Below are 23,449 nucleotides of genomic sequence, written 5' to 3' on the forward strand. Positions count from 1 at the left end.
AAACGCGTTTTTCTGCATTGTGCCATAACTTTGCAGGCAAGCTTTAGAACATGAAAATTTCACGTCCCACTAGAGCAGAAAGGGTATTTCTAGTAGTTGCACATCAAATCTAAGCTGTCTGAAGTGTTTTTCGAAAGTTATCAACATTTTTATGTTTGGCGTTCCGGAATCGACCTTATCTCAGGCTGAAAACGCGTTTTCTGCTTTGTGTCATCACTTTGCAGGAAAGCTGCAGAATATGAAATTTTCACCTCCCACTATAGCAGTAAGGGTCTTTCTAGTAGTTGCACAAGAAATCTAAGCTGTCTGAAGTGTTTTTCGAAATTTATCAACATTTTTATGTTTGGCGTTCCGGATCGCACCTTATTGAAAACGCATTTTCTGCATTGTGCCATAACTTTGCAGGGAAACTTCAGAACATGAAATTATCACCTCCCACGATAGCAGAAAGGGTCTCTCTAGTAGTTGCACATCAAATCTAAGCTGTTTGAAGTGTTTTTCGAAAGTTTTCAACATTTTTATGTTTGGCGTTCCTGAATCGACCTTATCTCTGGCTGAAAACGCGTTTTCTGCATTGTGCCATAACTTTGCAGGGAAGCTTCAGAACATGAAATTTTCACCTCCCACGATAGCAGAAAGGGTCTTTCGAGTAGTTGCACATAAAATCTAAGCTGTTTGAAGTGTTTTTCCAAAGTTATCAACATTTTTATGTTTGGTGTTCCGGAATCAACCTTATCTCTGGCTGAAAACGCGTTTTCTGCATTGTGCCATAACTTTGCAGGGAAGCTTCAGAACATGAAATTTTCACCTCCCACTATAGAAGAAAGGGTCTCTCTAGTAGTTGCACATCAAATCTAAGCTGTCTGAAGTGTTTTTCCAAAGTTATCAACATTTTGATGTTTGGCGTTACGGAATCGACCTTATCTGAGGATGAAAACGCGTTTTCTGCATTGTGCCAAAACTTTGCAGGAAAGCTGCAGAATATGAAATTTTCACCTCCCACTATAGCAGAAAGGGGCTTTCGAGTAGTTGCACATCAAATCTAAGCTGTTTGAAGTGTTTTTCGAAAGTTATCAACATTTTTATGTTTGGCGTTCCGGAATCTACCTTATCTCAGGCTTAAAACGCGATTTACGCATTCTGTCATAACTTTGCAGGTAAGCTTCTGAACATGAAATTTTCACCTCCCACTATAGCAGAAAGGGTCTTTCTACTAGTTGCACATCAAATCTAAGCTGTCTGAAATCTTTTTCCAAAGTTATCAACATTTTTATGTTTGGTGTTCTGGAACCCACCTTATCTCAGGCTGAAAACGCGTTTTCTGCATTGTGCCATAACTTTGCAGGAAAGCTTCAGAACATGAAATTTTCACCTCCCACTATAGCAGAAAGGGTCTTTCTAGTAGTTGCACATCAAATCTAAGTTGTTTGAAGTGTTTTTCCAAAGTTATCAATATTTTTATGTTTGGCGTTCCGAAATCAACCTCATCTCAGGCTGAAAACGAGTTTTACGCATTGTGCCATAACTTTGCAGGCAAGCTTCAGAGCATGAAATTTTCACCTCCCACTATACCAGAAATGGTCTTTCTAGTACTTGCACATCAAATCTAAGCTGTGTGAAGTGTTTTTCCGAAGTTATTAACATTTTTATGATTGGCGTTCCGGAATTGACCTTATGTGAGGCTGAACACGAGTTTTCTGCATTGTGCCATAACTTTGCAGGGAAGCTTCAGAACATGAAATTTTAACCTCCCACTAAAGTAGAATGCGTCTTTCTAGTAGTTGCACATCAAATCTTAGCTGTCTGAAGTGTTTTTCCAATGTTATCAACATTTTTATGTTTGGCGTTCTGGAACCCACCTTATCTCAGGCTGAAAACGCGTTTTCTGCATTGTGCCATAACTTTGCAGGGAGACTTCAGAACATGAAATTTTCACCTCCCACTATAGCAGAAAGGGTATTTCTAGTAGTTGCATATCAAATCTAAGTTGTCTGAAGTGTTTTTCGAAAGTTTTCAACATTTTTATGTTTGGCGTTCCTGAATCGACCTTATCTCAGCCTGAAAACGCGTTTTCTGCAATGTGCCATAACGTTGCAGGGAAGCTTCAGAACATGACATTTTCAACTTCCACTATAGCAGAAAGGCTCTTTCCAGCAGTCGCACATCAAATCTAAGCTGTCTGAAGTGTTTTTCCAAAGTTATCAACATTTTTATGTTTGGCGTTCCGGAATCAACCTTATCTCAGACTGAAAACGTGTTTTCTGCATTGTGCCATAACTTTGCATGGAAACTTCAGAACATGAAATTTTCACCTCCAACTATTGCAGAAAGGGTCTTTCTAGTAGTTGCACATCAAATCTAAGCTGTTTGAAGTGTTTTTCCAAAGTTAACCCCATTTTTATGTTTGGCGTTCCAGAAACAACTTTATCTCAGGCTGAAAACGTGTTTTACGCAATTTGCCATAACTTTGCAGGAAAGTTTCAGAACATGAAATTTTCACCTCCCACTATAGCAGAAAGGGTCTTTCTAGTAGTTGCACATCAAATCTAAGCTGTTTGAAGTGTTTTTCCAAAGTTATCAACATTCTTATGTTTGGCAGTCCGGAATCGACCTTTTCTCTGGCTGAAAACGCGTTTTTCTGCATTGTGCCATAACTTTGCAGGCAAGCTTTAGAACATGAAAATTTCACGTCCCACTAGAGCAGAAAGGGTATTTCTAGTAGTTGCACATCAAATCTAAGCTGTCTGAAGTGTTTTTCGAAAGTTATCAACATTTTTATGTTTGGCGTTCCGGATCGCACCTTATAGAATACGCATTTTCTGCATTGTGCCATAACTTTGCAGGGAAACTTCAGAACATGAAATTATCACCTCCCACGATAGCAGAAAGGGTCTCTCTAGTAGTTGCACATCAAATCTAAGCTGTTTGAAGTGTTTTTCGAAAGTTTTCAACATTTTTATGTTTGGCGTTCCTGAATCGACCTTATCTCAGGCTGAAAACGAGTTTTACGCATTGTGTCATAACTTTGCAGCGAAGCTTCAGAACATGAAATTTTCACCTCCCACGAAAGCAGAAAGGGTCTTTCGAGTAGTTGCGCATCAAATCTAAGCTTTCTGAAGTGTTTTTCGAAAGTTTTCAACATTTTTATGTTTGGTGTTCCTGAATCGACCTTTTCTCAGGCTGAAAACGCGTTTTCTGCATTGTGCCATAACCTTTCAGGGAACCTTCAGATCATGAAATGTTCATTTCCCACTATAGCAGAAAGGGTCTTTCTACTAGTTGCACATCAAATCTAAGCTGTCTGAAGTCTTTTTCCAAAGTTATCAACATTTTTATGTTTGGTGTTCTGGAACCCACCTTATCTCAGGCTGAAAACGCGTTTTCTGCATTGTGCCATAACTTTGCAGGAAAGCTTCAGAACATGAAATTTTCACCTCCCACTATAGCAGAAAGGGTCTTTCTAGTAGTTGCACATCAAATCTTAGCTGTTTGAAGTGTTTTTCCAAAGTTATCAACATTTTTATGTTTGGCGTTCCGGAATCGACCTTATCTCAGGCTGAAAACGCGTTTTTCTGCATTGTGCCATAACTTTGCAGGGAAGCTTTAGAACATGAAAATTTCACGTCCCACTAGAGCAGAAAGGGTATTTCTAGTAGTTGCACATCAAATCTAAGCTGTCTGAAGTGTTTTTCGAAAGTTATCAACATTTTTATGTTTGGCGTTCCGGAATCGACCTTATCTCAGGCTGAAAACGCGTTTTCTGCATTGTGTCATCACTTTGCAGGAAAGCTGCACAATATGAAATTTTCACCTCCCACTATAGCAGAAAGGGTCTTTCTAGTAGTTGCACAACAAATCTAAGCTGTCTGAAGTGTTTTTTGAAAGTTTTCAACATTTTTATGTTTGGCGTTCCTGAATCGACCTTATCTCAGCCTGAAAACGCGTTTTCTGCAATGTGCCATACCTTGGCAGGGAAGCTTCAGAACATGAAATTTTCAACTTCCACTATAGCAGAAAGGCTCTTTCCAGCAGTGGCACATCAAATCTAAGCTGTCTGAAGTGTTTTTCCAAAGTTATCAACATTTTTATGTTTGGCGTTCCAGAATCAACCTTATCTCAGACTGAAAACGTGTTTTCTGCATTGTGCCATAACTTTGCATGGAAACTTCAGAACATGAAAATTTCACCTCCAACTATAGCAGAAAGGGTCTTTCTAGTAGTTGCACATCAAATCTAAGCTGTTTGAAGTGTTTTTCCAAAGTTAACCCCATTTTTATGTTTGGCGTTCCAGAAACAACCTTATCTCAGGCTGAATACGCGTTTTACGCAATTTGCCATAACTTTGCAGGAAAGCTTCAGAACATGAAATTTTCACCTCCCACTATAGCAGAAAGGGTCTTTCTAGTAGTTGCACATCAAATCTTAGCTGTTTGATGTGTTTTTCCAAAGTTATCAACATTCTTATGTTTGGCGTTCCGGAATCGTCCTTTTCTCAGGCTGAAAACGCGTTTTTCTGCATTGTGCCATAACTTGGCAGGGAAGCTTTAGAACATGAAAATTTCACGTCCCACTAGAGCAGAAAGGGTATTTCTAGTAGTTGCACATCAAATCTAAACTGTCTGAAGTGTTTTTCGAAAGTTATCAACATTTTTATGTTTGGCGTTCCGGAATCGACCTTATCTCAGGCTGAAAACGCGTTTTCTGCATTGTGTCATCACTTTGCAGGAAAGCTGCAGAATATGAAATTTTCACCTCCCACTATAGCAGAAAGGGTCTTTCTAGTAGTTGCACAACAAATCTAAGCTGTCTGAAGTCTTTTTCGAAAGTTATCAACATTTTTATGTTTGGCGTTCCGGATCGCACCTTATTGAAAACGCATTTTCTGCATTGTGCCATAACTTTGCAGGGAAACTTCAGAACATGAAATTTTCACCTCCCACTATAGCAGAAAGGGTCTCTCTAGTAGTTCCACATCAAATCTTAGCTGTCTGAAGTGTTTTTCGAAAGTTTTCAACATTTTTAAGTTTGGTGTTCCGGAACCCACCTTATCTCAGGCTGAAAACGCGTTTTCTGCATTGTGCAATAACTTTGCAGGGAAGCTTCAGAACATGAAATTTTCACCTCCCACGATAGCAGAAAGGGTCTTTCGAGTAGTTGCACATAAAATCTAAGCTGTTTGAAGTGTTTTTCCAAAGTTATCAACATTTTTATGTTTGGTGTTCCGGAATCAACCTTATCTCAGGCTGAAAACGCATTTTCTGCATTGTGCCATAACTTTGCAGGGAAGCTTCAGAACATGAAATTTTCACCTCCCACTATAGAAGAAAGGGTCTCTCTAGTAGTTGTACATCAAATCTAAGCTGTCTGAAGTGTTTTTCCAAAGTTATCAACATTTTGATGTTTGGCGTTCCGGAATCGACCTTATCTGAGGATGAAAACGCGTTTTCTGCATTGTGCCAAAACTTTGTAGGTAAGCTCCAGAACATGACATTTTCACCTCCCACGATAGCAGAAAGGGTCTTTCGAGTAGTTGCACATAAAATCTAAGCTGTTTGAAGTGTTTTTCGAAAGTTATCAACATTTTTATGTTTGGCGTTCCGGATCGCACCTTATTGAAAACGCATTTTCTGCATTGTGCCATAACTTTGCAGGGAAGCTTCAGAACATGAAATTTTCACCTCCCACGATAGCAGAAAGGGTCTCTCTAGTAGTTGCACATCAAATCTATGCTGTTTGAAGTGTTTTTCCAAAGTTATCAACATTTTTATGTTTGGTGTTCCGGAATCAACCTTATCTCAATCTGAAAACGCGTTTTCTGCATTGTGCCATAACTTTGCAGGGAAGCTTCAGAACATGAAATTTTCACCTCCCACGATAGCAGAAAGGGTCTTTCGAATAGTTGCACATAAAATCTATGCTGTTTGAAGTGTTTTACCAAAGTTATCAACATTTTTATGTTTGGTGTTCCGGAATCAACCTTATCTCAATCTGAAAACGCGTTTTCTGCATTGTGCCATAACTTTGCAGGGAAGCTTCAGAACATGAAATTTTCACCTCCCACTTTAGAAGAAAGGGTCTCTCTAGTAGTTGTACATCAAATCTAAGCTGTCTGAAGTGTTTTTCCAAAGTTATCAACATTTTTATGTTTGGCGTTCTGGAACCCACCTTATCTCAGGCTGAAAACGCGTTTTATGCATTGTGCCAAAACTTTGTAGGTAAGCTCCAGAACATGAAATTTTCACCTCCCACTATAGCAGAAAGGGTCTTTCTAGTAGTTGCACATCAAATCTAAGCAGTTTGAAGTGTTTTTCCAAAGTTATCAACAGTTTTATGTTTGGTGTTCCTGAATCGACCTTATCTGAGGCTGAAAACATGTTTTCTGCATTGTGCCATAACTTTGCAAGGAAGCTTCAGAAAATGAACTTTTCACCTCCCACTATAGCAGAAAGGGTCTTTCTAGTAGTTGCACATCAAATCTTAGCAGTTTGAAGTGTTTTTCCAAAGTTATCAACACTTTTATGTTTGGTGTTCCTGAATCGACCTTATCTCAGGCTGAAAACGCGTTTTCTGCATTGTGCCATAACTTCTCCTGATAGCTTCAGAACATGAAATGTTCACCTCCCACTATAGCAGAAAGGGTCTTTCTAGTAGTTGCACATCAAATCTAAGCTGTCTGAAGTGTTTTTCGAAAGTTATCATCATTTTTATGTTTGGCGATCCGGAACCCACCTTATCTCAAGCTGAAAACGCGTTTTATGCATTGTGCCATAACTTTACAGGGAAGCTTCGGAACATGAAATGTTCACCTCCCACTGTAGCAGGAAGGGTCTTTCTAGTAGTTGCACATCAAATCTAAGCAGTCTGAAGTGTTTTTTGAAAGTTATCTACATTTTTATGTTTGCCGTTCCAGAATCGACCTTATCTCAGGCTGAAAACGCGTTGTCTGCATTGTGCCATAACTTTGCATGGAAGCTTCCGAACATGAAATTTTAACCTCCCACTATAGCAGAAAGGGTCTTCCTAGTAGTTGCACATCAAATCTAAGCTGTCTGATGTGTTTTTCGAAAGTTATCAACATTTTTATGTATGGCGTTCCGGAATCAACCTTATCTCAGGCTGAAAAGGCGTTTTACGCATTGTGCCATAACTTTGCAGGGAACCTTTAGAACATGGAATTTTCACCTCCCACTATAGCAGAAAGGGTTTTTCTAGTAGTTGCACATCAAATCTTAGCTGTCTGAAGTGTTGTTCCAAAGTTATCAACATTTTTATGTTTGGCGTTCCGGAATCTACCTTATCTCAGGCTGAAAACGCTTTTTACGCTTTGTGCCATAACTTCTCCTGGTAGCTTCAGAACATGAAATTTTCACCTCCCACTATAGCAGAAAAGGGATTTTCTCGTAGTTGCATATCAAATCTCAGCTGTCTGAAGTGTTTTTCCAAAGTTATCAACATTTCTATGTTTGGCGTTCCGGAATCAACCTTATCTCAGGCTGAAAACGCATTTTCTGCATTGTGCCATAACTTTGCAGGGAAGCTTCAGAACATGAAATTTTCACCTCCCACTATAGCAGAATGGGTCTTTCTAGTAGTTGCACATCAAATCTAAGCTGTCTGAAGTGTTTTTCGAAAGTTATAAACATTTTTATGTTTGGCGTTCCGGAATCGACCTAATCTCAGGATGAAAATGCGTTTTCTGCATTGTCCCATAACTTTCGAGGGAAGCTTCATAACATGAAATTTTGACATCCCACTATATCAGAAAGGGTCTTTCTAGTAGTTGCACATCAAATCTAAGCTGTCTGAAGTGTTTTTCCAAAGTTATCAACATTTTTATGTTTTGCGTTCCGGAATCGACCTTATCTCAGGCTTAAAACGCGTTTTACGCATTGTGCCATAACTTTGCAGGGAACCTTTAGAACATGAAATTTTCACCTCCCACTATAGCAGAAAGGGTCTTTCTAGTAGTTGCACATCAAATCTAAGCTGTCTGAAGTGTTTTTCCAAAGATATCAACATTTTTATGTTTGGCGTTCCGGAATCGACCTTATCTCAGGCTGAAAACGCGTTTTACGCATTGTACCATAACTTTGCGTAAAGCTTCAGAACATGAAATTTTCACCTCCCACTATAGCAGAAAGGGTCTTTCGCGTAGTTGCAGATCAAATCTAAGCTGTCTGAAATGTTTTTCCAAAGTTATCAACATTTTTATGTTTGCCGTTCTGGAACCCACCTTATCTCAGTCTGAAAACGTGTTTTCTGCATTGTGCCATAACTTTGCAGGGAAGCCTCAGAACAAGAAATTTTCACCTACCGCTATAGTAGAAAGGGCCTTTCTAGTAGTTGCACATCAAATCTAAGCTGTCTGAAGTGTCTTTCATAAGTTATCAACATTTTTATGTTTGGCATTCCAGAATCGACCTTATCTCTGGCTGAAAACGCGTTTTCTGCATTGTGCCACAACTTTGCAGGGAAACTTCAGAACATGAAATTTTCACCTCCCACAATAGCATATAGGGTCTTTCTAATAGTTGCACATCAAATCTAAGCTGTCTGAAGTGTTTTTCCAAAGTTATCAACATTTTTATGTTTGGCGTTCCGGAATCGACCTTATCTCAGGCTGAAAACGCGATTTACGCATTCTGCCATAACTTTGCAGGGAATCTTCAGAACACGAAATTTTCATATCCCACTATAGCAGAAAGGGTCTTTCTAGTAGTTGCACGTCAAATCTAAGCTGTCTGAAGTGTTTTTCCAAAGTTATAAACATTTTTATGTTTGGCGTTCCTGAATCAACCTTATCTCAGGCTGAAAACGCGTTTCACGCATTGCGCCATAACTTTGCAGGAAAGCTTCAGAACATGAAATTTTCAATTCCCACTAAAGCAGAAAGGGTTTTTCTGCTACTTGCACATCAAATCTAAGCTGTCTGAAGTGTTTTTCGATAGTTTACAACATTTTTATATTTGGCGTTCCTGAATCGACCTTATCTCAGGCTGAAAACACGTTTTCTGCATTGTGCCATAACTTTGCAGGGAAGCTTCAGAACATGAAATTTTCAACTCCCACTACAGCAGAATTGATCTTTCTAGTAGTTGCACGTCAAATCTAAGCTGTCTGAAGTGTTTTTCCAAAGTTATCAACATTTTTATGTTTGGCATTCCAGAATCGACCTTATCTCTGGCTGAAAACGCGTTTTCTGCATTGTGCCATAACTTTACAGGGAAACTTCAGAACATGAAATTTTCACCTCCCACTAAAGCAGAAAGGGTCTTTCTAGTAGTTGCACATCAAATCTAAGCTGTCTGAAGTGTTTTTTCAAAGTTATCATATTTTTATGTTTGGCGTTCCGTAATTGACCTTGTCTCATGCTGAAAACGCGTTTTCTGCATTGTGCCATAACTTTGCAGGGAAGCTTCAGAACATGACATTTCAACATCCCACTATAGCAGAAAGGGTCTTTCTAGTAGTTGCACATCAAATCTAAGCTGTTTGAAGTGTTTTTCGAAAGTTATCAACATTTTTATGTTTGGCGTTCCGGAATCGACCTTATCTCAGGCTGATAACGCGATTTACGCATTCTGCCATAACTTTGCAGGGAAGCTTCAGAACATGACATTTCAACATCCCACTATAGCAGAAAGGGTCTTTCTAGTAGTTGCACATCAAATCTAAGCTGTTTGAAGTGTTTTTCGAAAGTTATCAACATTTTTATGTTTGGCGTTCCGGAATCGACCTTATCTCAGGCTGATAACGCGATTTACGCATTCTGCCATAACTTTGCAGGGAAGCTTCTGAACATGAAATTTTCACATCCCACTATAGCAGAAAGGGTCTTTCTAGTAGTTGCACATCAAATCTAAGCTGTTTGAAGTGTTTTTCCAAGGTTATCAACATTTTTATGTTTGGCGTTCCGGAATCAACCTTATCTCAGGCTGAAAACGCGTTTTCTGCATTGTGCCATAACTTTGCAGGGAAGCTTCAGAACATGAAATGTTCACCTCCCACTATAGCAGAAAGGGTCTTTCTAGTAGTTGCACGTCAAATCTAAGCTGACTGATGTGTTTTTGAAAGTTTTCAACATTTTTATGTTTGGCGTTCCTGAATCGACCTTATCTCAAGCTGTAAACGCTTTTTTTGCATTGTGCCATAACTTTGGAGGGAAGCTTCAGAACATGAAATTTTCAATTCCCATTATAACAGAAAGGGTCTTTCTCATACTTGCACATCAAATCTAAGCTGTCTGAAGTGTTTTTTGAAAGTTTTCAACATTTTTATGTTTGGCGTTCCTGAATTGATCTTATCTCTGGCTGAAAACGCGTTTTCTGCAATGTGCCATAACTTTGCTGGGAAACTTCAGAACATGAAATTTTCAACTCCCACTATAGCAGAAGGGGTCTTTCTAGTAGTTGCACATCAAATCTAAGCTGTCTGAAGTGTTTTTCCAAAGTTATCAACATTTTTATGTTTAGCGTTCCGGATCGCACCTTATTGAAAACGCCTTTACTGCATTGTGCCATAACTTTGCAGGGAAGCTTCAGAACTTGACATTTTCACCTCCCACTATAGCAGAAAGGGTCTTTCTAGTAGTTGCACATTAAACTAAGCTGTCTGATGTGTTTTTCGAAAGTTATCAACATTTTTTTGTTTGGCGTTCCGGAACCCACCTTATCTCAGGCTGAAAACGCGTTTTCTGCTTTGTGGCATAACTTTGCAGGGAAGCTTCAGAACATGACATTTTCACATCCCACTACAGCAGAAAGTGTCTTTCTAGTAGTTGCACATCAAATCTAAGCTGTCTGAAGTGTATTTCCAAAGTTTTAAACATTTTAATGTTTGGCGTTCCGGAATCGACCTTATCTCAGGCTGAATACGCGTTTTCTGCATTGTGCCATAACTTTGCAGGGAATCTTCAGAACATGAAATTTTCACCTCCCACTATAGCAGAAAGGGTCTTTCTGGTAGTTGCATATCAAATCTAAGCTGTTTGAAGTGTTTTTCCAAAATTATCAACATTTTTATGTTTGGCGTTCCGGAATCGACCTTATCTCAGGCTGAAAACGCCTTTTACACATTGTTTCATAACTTTGCAGGGAAGGTTCAGAACATCAAATTTTCACCTCCCACTATAGGAGAAATGGTCTTTCTAGTAGTTGCACATCAAATCTAAGCTGTCTGAAGTGTTTTTCCAAAGTAATCAACATTTTTATGTTTGGCGTTCCGGAACCCACCTTATGTCAGGCTGTGAGCGCGTTTTCTGCATTGTGGCATAACTTTGGAGGAAAGCTTCAGAACATGAAATTTTCAATTCCCATTATAGCAGAAAGGGTCTTTCTCATACTTGCACATCAAATATAAGCTGTCTGAAGTGTATTTTTGAAAGTTTTCAACATTTTTATGTTTGGCGTTCCTGAATCGACCCTATCTCAAGCTGAAAATGCGTTTTCTGCAATGTGCCATAACTTTGCAGGGAAGTTTCAGAACATGAAATTTTCAACTCCCACTATAGCAGAATGGGTGTTTCTCGTAGTTGCACTTCAAATCTAAGCTGTCTGAAGTGTTTTTCCAAAGTTATCAACATTTTTATGTTTGGCATTCCGGAATCGACCTTATCTCAGGCTGAAAACGCGTTTTCTGCATTGTGCCATAACTTTGCAGGGAAGCTTCAGAACATGAAATTTTCACCTCCCACTATAGCAGAAAGGGTCTTTCTAGTAGTTGCACATCAAATCTATGCTGTCTGAAGTGTTCTTCCAAAGTTATCAACATTTTTATGTTTGGCGTTCCGGAACCCACCTTATCTCAGGCTGTAAACGCTTTTTTTGCATTGTGCCATAACTTTGGAGGGAAGCTTCAGAACATGAAATTTTCAATTCCCATTATAACAGAAAGGGTCTTTCTCATACTTGCACATCAAATCTAAGCTGTCTGAAGTGTTTTTTGAAAGTTTTCAACATTTTTATGTTTGGCGTTCCTGAATTGATCTTATCTCTGGCTGAAAACGCGTTTTCTGCAATGTGCCATAACTTTGCTGGGAAGCTTCAGAACATGAAATTTTCAACTCCCACTATAGCAGAAGGGGTCTTTCTAGTAGTTGCACATCAAATCTAAGCTGTCTGAAGTGTTTTTCCAAAGTTATCAACATTTTTATGTTTAGCGTTCCGGATCGCACCTTATTGAAAACGCCTTTACTGCATTGTGCCATAACTTTGCAGGGAAGCTTCAGAACTTGACATTTTCACCTCCCACTATAGCAGAAAGGGTCTTTCTAGTAGTTGCACATTAAACTAAGCTGTCTGATGTGTTTTTCGAAAGTTATCAACATTTTTTTGTTTGGCGTTCCGGAACCCACCTTATCTCAGGCTGAAAACGCGTTTTCTGCTTTGTGGCATAACTTTGCAGGGAAGCTTCAGAACATGACATTTTCACATCCCACTACAGCAGAAAGTGTCTTTCTAGTAGTTGCACATCAAATCTAAGCTGTCTGAAGTGTTTTTCCAAAATTATCAACATTTTTATGTTTGGCGTTCCGGAATCAACCTTGTCTCAGGCTGAAAACGCGTTTGACGCATTGTGCCATAACTTTGCAGGAAAGCCTCAGAACATGAAATTTTCAACTCCCACTATAGCAGAAAGGCTTTTTCCAGTAATTGCACATCAAATCTAAGCTGTCTGAAGTGTTTTACTAAACTTATCAACACTTTTAGGTTTGGCTTTCCGGAATCGACCTTATCTCAGGCTGAAAACGCGTTTTACGCATTGTGCCATAACTTCTCAGGGAAGCTTCAGAACATGAAATGTTCACCTCCCACTATAGCAGAAAGGGTCTCTCTAGTAGTTGCACATCAAATCTAAGCTGTCTGAAGTGTTTTTTCAAAGTCATCAACATTTTTATGTTTGGCGTGCCGGAATCGATCTTATCTCAAGCTGAATACGCGATTTACGCATTCTGCCATAACTTTGCAGGGAATCTTCAGAACACGAAATTTTCATATCCCACTATAGCAGAAAGGGTCTTTCTAGTAGTTGCACATAAAATCTAAGCTGTCTGAAGTGTTTTTCCAAAGTTATAAACATTTTTATGTTTGGCGTTCCTGAATCAACCTTATCTCAGGCTGAAAACGCGTTTTACGCATTGCGCCATAACTTTGCAGGAAAGCTTCAGAACATGAAATTTTCAATTCCCACTAAAGCAGAAATGGTTTTTCTCCTACTTGCACATCAAATCTAAGCTGTCTGAAGTGTTTTTCGATAGTTTTCAACATTTTTATATTTGGCGTTCCTGAATCGACCTTATCTCAGGCTGAAAACACGTTTTCTGCATTGTGCCATAACTTTGCAGGGAAGCTTCAGAACATGAAATTTTCAACTCCCACTACAGCAGAAAGGGTCTTTCTAGTTGTTGCACGTCAAATCTAAGCTGTCTGAAGTGTTTTTCCAAAGTTATCAACATTTTTATGTTTGGCATTCCAGAATCGACCTCATCTCTGGCTGAAAACGCGTTTTCTGCATTGTGCCATAACTTTGCAGGGAAGCTTCAGAACATGACATTTCAACATCCCACTATAGCAGAAAGGGTCTTTCTAGTAGTTGCACATCAAATCTAAGCTGTCTGAAGTGTTTTTCCAAAGTTATCAACATTTTTATGTTTGGCGTTCCGGAATCAACCTTATCTCTGGCTGAAAACGCGTTTTCTGCATTGTGCCATAACTTTGCAGGGAAGCTTCAGAACATGAAATGTTCACCTCCCACTATAGCAGAAAGGGTCTCTCTAGTAGTTGCACATCAAATCTAAGCTGTCTGAAGTGTTTTTCCAAAGTTATCAACATTTTTATGTTTGGCGTACCGGAATCGACCTTATGTGAGGCTGAAAACGCATTTTCTGCATTGTGCCATAACTTTGCAGGGAAACTTCAGAACATGAAATTTTCACCTCCCACGATAGCAGAAAGGGTCTTTCTAGTAGTTGCACATCAAATCTAAGCTGTCTGAAGTGTTTTTCCAAAGTTATCAACATTTTTATGTTTGGCGTAACGGAATCGACCTTATGTGAGGCTGAAAACGCATTTTCTGCATTGTGCCATAACTTTGCAGGGAAGCTTCAGAACATGAAATTTTCACCTCCCACTATAGCAGAAAGGGTCTTTCTAGTAGTTGCACATCAAATCTAAGCTGTCTGAAGTGTTTTTCCAAAGTTATCAACATTTTTATGTTTGGCGTTCCGGAATCAACCTTATCTCAGGCTGAAAACGCGTTTTCTGCATTGTGCCATAACTTTGCAGGGAAGCTTCAGAACATGAAATGTTCACCTCCCACTATAGCAGAAAGGGTCTCTCTAGTAGTTGCACATCAAATCTAAGCTGTCTGAAGTGTTTTTCCAAAGTTATCAACATTTTTATGTTTGGCGTACCGGAATCGACCTTATGTGAGGCTGAAAACGCATTTTCTGCATTGTGCCATAACTTTGCAGGGAAGCTTCAGAACAAGAAATTTTCACCTCCCACTATAGCAGAACGGGTCTATATAGTAGTTGCACATCAAATCTAAGCTGTCTGAAGTGTTTTTCCAAAGATATCAACATTTTTATGTTTGGCGTTCCGGAATCGACCTTATCTGAGGCTGAAAACCCGTTTTCTGCATTGTGCCTTAACTTTGCAGGGAAGCTTCAGAACATGAAATTTTCACCTCCCACTATAGCAAAAGGGGTCTTTCTAGTAGTTGCACATCAAATCTAAGCTGTCTGAAGTTTTTTTTCCAAAGTTATCAACATTTTTATGTTTGGCATTCCAGAATCGACCTTATCTCCGGCTGAAAATGCGTTTTCTGCATTGGGCCAGAACTTTGCAGGGAAGCTTGAGAACATGAAGTTTTAACCTCCCACTATAGCAGAAAGGGTCATTCTAGTAGTTGCACATCAAATCTAAGCTGTCTTGATGTGTTTTTCTGAAGTTATCAACATTTTTATGTTTGGCGTTCCGGAACCCACCTTATCTCAGCCTGAAAACGCGTTTTACATATTTTGCCATAACTTTGGAGGGAAGCTTCAGAACATGAAATTTTTACATCCCACTATAGCAGAAAGGGTCTTTCTAGTAGTTGCACATCAAATCTAAGCTGTCTGAAGTGTTTTTCCAAAGTTATCAACATTTTTATGTTTGGCGTTCTGGAACCCACCTAATCTCGGGCTGAAAACGCGTTTCCTGCATTGTTGCATAACTTTGCTAGGATGCTTCACAACATGAAATGTTCGCCTCCCACTATAGCAGATAGGGTCTTTCGAGGAGTTGCACATCAAATGTAAGCTGTTTGAAGTGTTTTTCCAAAGTTATCAACATTTTTATGTTTGGCGTTCTGGAACCCACCTTATCTCAGGCTGAAAACACGTTTTCTGCATTGTGCCATAACTTTGCAGGGAAGCTTCAGAACATGAAATTTTCACCTCCCACTATAGCAGAAAGTGTCTTTCTAGTAGTTGCACATCAAATCTAAGCTGTCTGAAGTGTTTTTCCAAAGTTATCAACATTTTTATCTGTGGCGTTCCGGAACCCACCTTATCTCAGCCTGAAATTCGTTTTACATATTTTGCCATAACTTTGCAGGGATGCTTCAGAAGATGAAATTTTAACATCCCACTATAGCAGAAAGGGTCTTTCTAGTAGTTGCACATCAAATCTAAGCTGTCTGAAGTGTTTTTCCAAAGTTATCAACATTCTTATGTTTGGCGTTCCGGAATCAACCTTATCTGAGGCTGAAAACGCGTTTTACGCATTGTGCCATAACTTTGCAGGAAAGCTTCAGAACATGAAATTTTCAACTCCCACTATAGCAGAAAGGGTCTTTCTAGTAGTTTCACATCAAATCTAAGCTGTCTGAAGTGTTTTTCCAAAGTTATCAATATTTTTATGTTTGGCGTTCCGGAATCGACCTAATCTCAGGCTGAAAACGCGTTTCCTGCATTGTTGCATAACTTTGCAGGGATGCTTCAGAACATGAAATGTTCGCCTCCCACTATAGCAGATAGGGTCTTTCGAGGAGTTGCACATCAAATCTAAGCTGTCTGAAGTGTTTTTCCAAAGTTATCAACATTTTTATGTTTGGCGTTCTGGAACCCACCTAATCTCAGGCTGAAAACGCGTTTTCTGCATTGTGCCATAACTTTGCAGGGAAGCTTCAGAACATGAAATTTTCACCTCCCACTATAGCAGAAAGTGTCTTTCTAGTAGTTGCACATCAAATCTAAGCTGTCTGAAGTGTTTTTCCAAAGTTATCAACATTTTTATCTGTGGCGTTCCGGAACCCACCTTATCTCAGGCTGAAAACGCGTTTTACATATTTTGCCATAACTTTGCAGGGATGCTTCAGAAGATGAAATTTTAACATCCCACTATAGCAGAAAGGGTCTTTCTAGTAGTTGCACATAAAATCTAAGTTGTCTGAAGTGTTTTTCCAAAGTTATCAACATTCTTATGTTTGGCGTTCCGGAATCAACCTTATCTCAGACTGAAAACGTGTTTTCTGCATTGTGCCATAACTTTGCAGGGAAACTTCAGAACATGAAATTTTCACCTCCAACTATAGCAGAAAGGGTCTTTCTAGTAGTTTCACATCAAATCTAAGCTGTCTGAAGTGTTTTTCCAAAGTTATCAATATTTTTATGTTTGGCGTTCCGGAATCGACCTAATCTCAGGCTGAAAACGCGTTTCCTGCATTGTTGCATAACTTTGCAGGGATGCTTCAGAACATGAAATGTTCGCCTCCCACTATAGCAGATAGGGTCTTTCGAGGAGTTGCACATCAAATCTAAGCTGTCTGAAGTGTTTTTCCAAAGTTATCAACATTTTTATGTTTGGCGTTCTGGAACCCACCTTATCTCAGGCTGAAAACGCGTTTTCTGCATTGTGCCATAACTTTGCAGGGAAGCTTATGTTTGGCGTTCCAGAAACAACCTTATCTCAGGCTGAAAATGCGTTTTACATATTTTGCCATAACTTTGCAGGGAAGCTTCAGAACATGAAATTTTGACATCCCACGAAAGCAGAAATGGTCTTTCTAGTAGTTGCACATCAAATCTAAGCTGTCTGAAGTGTTTTTCCTAAGTTATCAACATTCTTATGTTTGGCGATCCGGAATCAACCTTATCTCAGGCTGAAAACGCGTTTTACGCATTGTGCCATAACTTTGCAGGAAAGCTTCAGAACATGAAATTTTCAACTCCCACTATAGCAGAAAGGGTCTTTCTAGTAGTTGCACATCAAATCTAAGCTGTCTGAAGTGTTTTTCCAAAGTTATCAATATTTTTATGTTTGGCTTTCCGGAATCGACCTTATCTCAGGCTGAAAACGCGTTTCCTGCATTGTGGCATAACTTTGCAGGGATGCTTCAGAGCATGAAATTTTCACCTCCCACTGTAGCAGAAAGGGTCTTTCTAGTAGTTGCACATCAAATCTAAGCTGTCTGAAGTGTTTTTCCAAAGTTATCAACATTCTTATGTTTGGCGTTCCGGAATCAACCTTATCGCAGACTGAAAACGTGTTTTCTGCATTGTGCCATAACTTTGCAGGGAAACTTCAGAACATGAAATTTTCACGTCCAACTATAGCAGAAAGGTTCTTTCTAGTAGTTGCACATCAAATCTAAGCTGTCTGAAGTGTTTTTCGAAAGTTATCAACATTTTTATGTTTGGCGTTCTGGAACCCACCTAATCTCAGGTTGAAAACGCGTTTTCTGCATTGTGCCATAACCTTGCAGGGAAGCTTCAGAACATGAAATTTTTACCTCCCACTATAGCAGAAAGGGTCTTTCTGGTAGTTGCACATCAAATCTAAGCTGTTTGAAGTGTTTTTCGAAAGTTATCAACATTTTTATGTTTGGCGTTCCGGAACACACCTTATCTCAGGCTGAAAACGCGTTTTACGCATTGTGGCATAACCTTGGAGGAAAGCTTCAGAACATGAAATTTTCAATTCCCATTATAGCAGAAAGGGTCTTTCTCGTACTTGCACATCAAATCTTAGCTGTCTGAAGTGTTTTTTGAAAGTTTTCAACATTTTTATGTTTGGCGTTCCTGAATCGACCTTATCTCCGGCTGAAAATGCGTTTTCTGCAATGTGCCATAACTTTGCAGGGAAGTTTCAGAACATGAAATTTTCAACTCCCACTATAGCAGAATGGGTCTTTCTAGTAGTTGCACATCAAATCTAAGCTGTCTGAAGTGTTTTTCCAAATTTATCAAAATTTTTATGTTTGGCATTCCGGAATCGACCTTATCTCAGGCTGAAAACGCGTTTTCTGCATTGTGCCATAACTTTGCAGGGAAGCTTCAGAACATGACATTTTCACCTCCCACTATAGCAGAAAGGGTCTTTCTAGTAGTTGCACATCAAATCTAAGCTGTCTGAAGTGTTTTTCCAAAGTTATCAATATTTTTATGTTTGGCGTTTCGGAATCGACCTTCTCTCAGGCTGAAAACGCATTTCCTGCATTGTGGCATAACTTTGCAGGGAAGCTTCAGAACATGAAATTTTCACCTCCCACTGTAGCTAAAAGGGTCTTTCTAGTAGTTGCACATCAAATCTAAGCTGTCTGAAGTGTTTTTCCAAAGTTATCAACATTTTTATGTTTGGCGTTCCGGAATCAACCTAATCTGAGGCTGAAAACGCGTTTTACGCATTCTGCCATAACTTTGCAGGAAAGCTTCAGAACATGAAATTTTCAACTCCCACTATAGCAGAAAGTGTCTTTCTAGTAGTTTCACATCAAATCTAAGCTGTCTGAAGTGTTTTTCCAAAGTTATCAATATTTTTATGTTTGGCGTTCCGGAATCGACCTAATCTCAGGCTGAAAACGCGTTTCCTGCATTGTAGCATAACTTTGCAGGGATGCTTCAGAACATGAAATGTTCGCCTCCCACTGTAGCAGAAAGGGTCTTTCTAGTAGTTGCACATCAAATCTAAGCTGTCTGAAGTGTTTTTCCAAAGTTATCAACATTTTTATGTTTGGCGTTCTGGAACCCACCTTATCTCAGGCTGAAAACGCGTTTTCTGCATTGTGCCATAACTTTGCAGGGAAGCTTATGTTTGGCGTTCCAGAAACAACCTTATCTCAGGCTGAAAATGCGTTTTACATATTTTGCCATAACTTTGCAGGGAAACTTCAGAACATGAAATTTTGACATCCCACTATAGCAGAAAGGGTCTTTCTAGTAGTTGCTCATCAAATCTAAGCTGTCTGAAGTGTTTTTCCAAAGTTATCAACATTCTTATGTTTGGCGATCCGGAATCAACCTTATCTCAGGCTGAAAACGCGTTTTACGCATTGTGCCATAACTTTTCAGGAAAGCTTCAGAACATGAAATTTTCAACTCCCACTATAGCAGAAAGGGTCTTTCTAGTAGTTGCACATCAAATCTAAGCTGTCTGAAGTGTTTTTCCAAAGTTATCAATATTTTTATGTTTGGCTTTCCGGAATCGACCTTATCTAAGGCTGAAAACGCGTTTCCTGCATTGTGGCATAACTTTGCAGGGATGCTTCAGAACATGAAATTTTCACCTCCCACTGTAGCAGAAAGGGTCTTTCTAGTAGTTGCACATCAAATCTAAGTTGTCTGAAGTGTTTTTCCAAAGTTATCAACATTCTTATGTTTGGCGTTCCGGAATCAACCTTATCGCAGACTGAAAACGTGTTTTCTGCATTGTGCCATAACTTTGCAGGGAAACTTCAGAACATGAAATTTTCACATCCAACTAAAGCAGAAAGGTTCTTTCTAGTAGTTGCACATCAAATCTAAGCTGTCTGAAGTGTTTTTCGAAAGTAATCAACATTTTTATGTTTGGCGTTCTGGAACCCACCTAATCTCAGGCTGAAAACGCGTTTTCTGCATTGTGCCATAACTTTGCAGGGAAGCTTCAGAACATGAAATTTTTACCTCCCACTATAGCAGAAAGGGTCTTTCTGGTAGTTGCACATCAAATCTAAGCTGTCTGAAGTGTTTTTCGAAAGTTATCAACATTTTTACGTTTGGCGTTCCGGAACCCACCTTATCTCAGGCTGAAAACGCGCTATACGCATTGTGCCATAACTTTGCAGGAAAGCTTCAGAACATGAAATTTTCAACTCCCACTATAGCAGAAAGGGTCTTTCTAGTAGTTGCACATCAAATCTAAGCTGTCTGAAGTGTTTTTCCAAAGTTATCAATATTTTTATGTTTGGCTTTCCGGAATCGACCTTATCTCAGGCTGAAAACGCCTTTTACACATTGTTTCATAACTTTGCCGGGAAGGTTGAGAACATCAAATTTTCACCTCCCACTATAACAGAAAGGGTTTTTCTAGTAGTTGCACATCAAATCTAAGCTGTCTTAAGTGTTTTTCCAAAGTTATCAACATTCTTATGTTTGGCGATCCGGAATCAACCTTATCTCAGGCTGAAAATGCGTTTTCTGCAATGTGGCATAACTTTGCAGGGAAGTTTCAGAACATGAAATTTTCAACTCCCACTATAGCAGAATGGGTCTTTCTAGTAGTTGCACATCAAATCTAAGCTGTCTGAAGTGTTTTTCCAAATTTATCAAAATTTTTATGTTTGGCATTCCGGAATCGACCTTATCTCAGGCTGAAAACGCGTTTTCTGCATTGTGCCATAACTTTGCAGGGAAGCTTCAGAACATGAAATTTTCACCTCCCACTGTAGCTAAAAGGGTCTTTCTAGTAGTTGCACATCAAATCTACGCTGTCTGAAGTGATTTTCCAAAGTTATCAACATTTTTAAGTTTGGCGTCCTGGAACCCACCTAATCTCTGGCTGAAAACGCGTTTCCTGCATTGTTGCATAACTTTGCAGGGATGCTTCAGAACATGAAATGTTCCCCTCCCACTATAGCAGATAGGGTCTTTCGAGGAGTTGCACATCAAATCTAAGCTGTCTGAAGTGTTTTTCCAAAGTTATCAACATTTTTATGTTTGGCATTCTGGAACCCACCTTATCTCAGGCTGAAAACGCGTTTTCTCCATTGTGCCATAACTTTGCAGGGAAGCTTCAGAACATGAAATTTTCACCTCCCACTATAGCAGAAAGTGTCTTTCTAGTAGTTGCACATCAAATCTGAGCTGTCTGAAGTGTTTTTCCAAAGTTATCAACATTTTTATGTGTGGCGCTCCGGAACCCACCTTATCTCAGCTTGAAAACGCGTTTTACATATTTTGCCATAACTTTGCAGGGAAGCTTCAGAAGATGAAATTTTAACATCCCACTATAGCAGAAAGGGTCTTTCTAGCAGTTGCACATCAAATCTAAGTTGTCTGAAGTGTTTTTCCAAAGTTATCAACATTCTTATGTTTGGCGTTCGGGAATCAACCTTATCTCAGACTGAAAACGTGTTTTCTGCATTGTGCCATAACTTTGCAGGGAAACTTCAGAACATGAAATTTTCACCTCCAACTATAGCAGAAAGGGTCTTTCTAGTAGTTGCACATCAAATCTAAGCTGTCTGAAGTGTTTTTGCAAAGTTATGAACATTCTTATGTTTGGCGTTCCTGAATCAACCTTATCTGAGGCTGAAAACGCGTTTTACGCATTGTGCCATAACTTTGCAGGAAAGCTTCAGAACATGAAATTTTCAACTCCCACTATAGCAGAAAGGGTCTTTCGAGGAGTTGCACATCAAATCTAAGCTGTCTGAAGTGTTTTTCCAAAGTTATCAACATTTTTATGTTTGGCGTTCTGGAACCCACCATATCTCTGGCTGAAAACGCGTTTTCTGCATTGTGCCATAACTTTGTAGGGAAGCTTATGTTTGGCGTTCCAGAAACAACCTTATCTCAGGCTGAAAATGCGTTTTACATATTTTGCCATAACTTTGCAGGGAAGCTTCAGAACATGAAATTTTGACATCCCACTATAGCAGATAGGGTCTTTCTAGTAGTTGCACATCAAATCTAAGCTGTCTGAAGTGTTTTTCCAAAGTTATCAACATTCTTATGTTTGGCGATCCGGAATCAACCTTATCTCAGGCTGAAAACGCGTTTTACGCATTGTGCCATAACTTTGCAGGAAAGCTTCAGAACATGAAATTTTCAACTCCCACTATAGCAGAAAGGGTCTTTCTAGTAGTTGCACATCAAATCTAAGCTGTCTGAAGTGTTTTTCCAAAGTTATCAATATTTTTATGTTTGGCGATCCGGAATCAACCTTATCTCAGGCTGAAAACGCGTTTTACGCATTGTGCCATAACTTTGCAGGGAAGCTTCAGAACATGAAATTTTCACCTCCCACTATATCAGAAAGGGTATTTCAAATAGTTGCACATCAAATCTAAGTTGTCAGAAGTGTTTTTCCAAAGTTATCAACATTCTTATGTTTGGCGTTCCGGAATCAACCTTATCGCAGACTGAAAACGTGTTTTCTGCATTGTGCCATAACTTTGCAGGGAAACTTCAGAACATGAAATTTTCACGTCCAACTATAGCAGAAAGGTTCTTTCTAGTAGTTGCACATCAAATCTAAGCTGTCTGAAGTGTTTTTCGAAAGTTATCAACATTTTTATGTTTGGCGTTCCGGAATCGACCGTATCTCAGGCTGAAAACGCCTTTTACACATTGTTTCATAACTTTGCCGGGAAGGTTGAGAACATCAAATTTTCACCTCCCACTATAGCAGAAAGGGTCTTTCTAGTAGTTGCACATCAAATCTAAGCTGTCTGAAGTGTTTTTCCAAAGTTTTCAACATTTTTATGTTTGGCGTTCCTGAATCGACCTTATCTCAGGCTGAAAATGCGTTTTCTGCAATGTGCCATAACTTTGCAGGGAAGTTTCAGAACATGAAATTTTCACCTCCCACTATAGCATAATGGGTCTTTCTAGTAGTTGCACATCAAATCTAAGCTGTCTGAAGTGTTTTTCCAAATTTATCAAAATTTTTATGTTTGGCATTCCGGAATCGACCTTATCTCAGGCTGAAAACGCGTTTTCTGCATTGTGCCATAACTTTGCAGGGAAGCTTCAGAACATGACATTTTCACCTCCCACTATAGAAGAAAGGGTCTTTCTAGTAGTTGCACATCAAATCTAAGCTGTCTGAAGTGTTTTTCCAAAGTTATCAATATTTTTATGTTTGGCGTTTCGGAATCGACCTTATCTCAGGCTGAAAACGCATTTCCTGCATTGTGGCATAACTTTGCAATGAAGCTTCAGAACATGAAATTTTCACCTCCCACTGTAGCTAAAAGGGTCTTTCTAGTAGTTGCAGATCAAATCTAAGCTGTCTGAAGTGATTTTCCAAAGTTATCAACATTTTTATGTTTGGCGTTCTGGAACCCACCTAATCTCTGGCTGAAAACGCGTTTCATGCATTGTTGCATAACTTTGCAGGGATGCTTCAGAACATGAAATGTTCGCCTCCCACTATAGCAGATAGGGCCTTTCGAGGAGTTGCACATCAAATCTAAGCTGTCTGAA

The sequence above is a fragment of the Synchiropus splendidus genome, chromosome 9, assembly GCF_027744825.2.
Source record: "Synchiropus splendidus isolate RoL2022-P1 chromosome 9, RoL_Sspl_1.0, whole genome shotgun sequence".
Classification (NCBI taxonomy): domain Eukaryota; kingdom Metazoa; phylum Chordata; class Actinopteri; order Syngnathiformes; family Callionymidae; genus Synchiropus; species Synchiropus splendidus.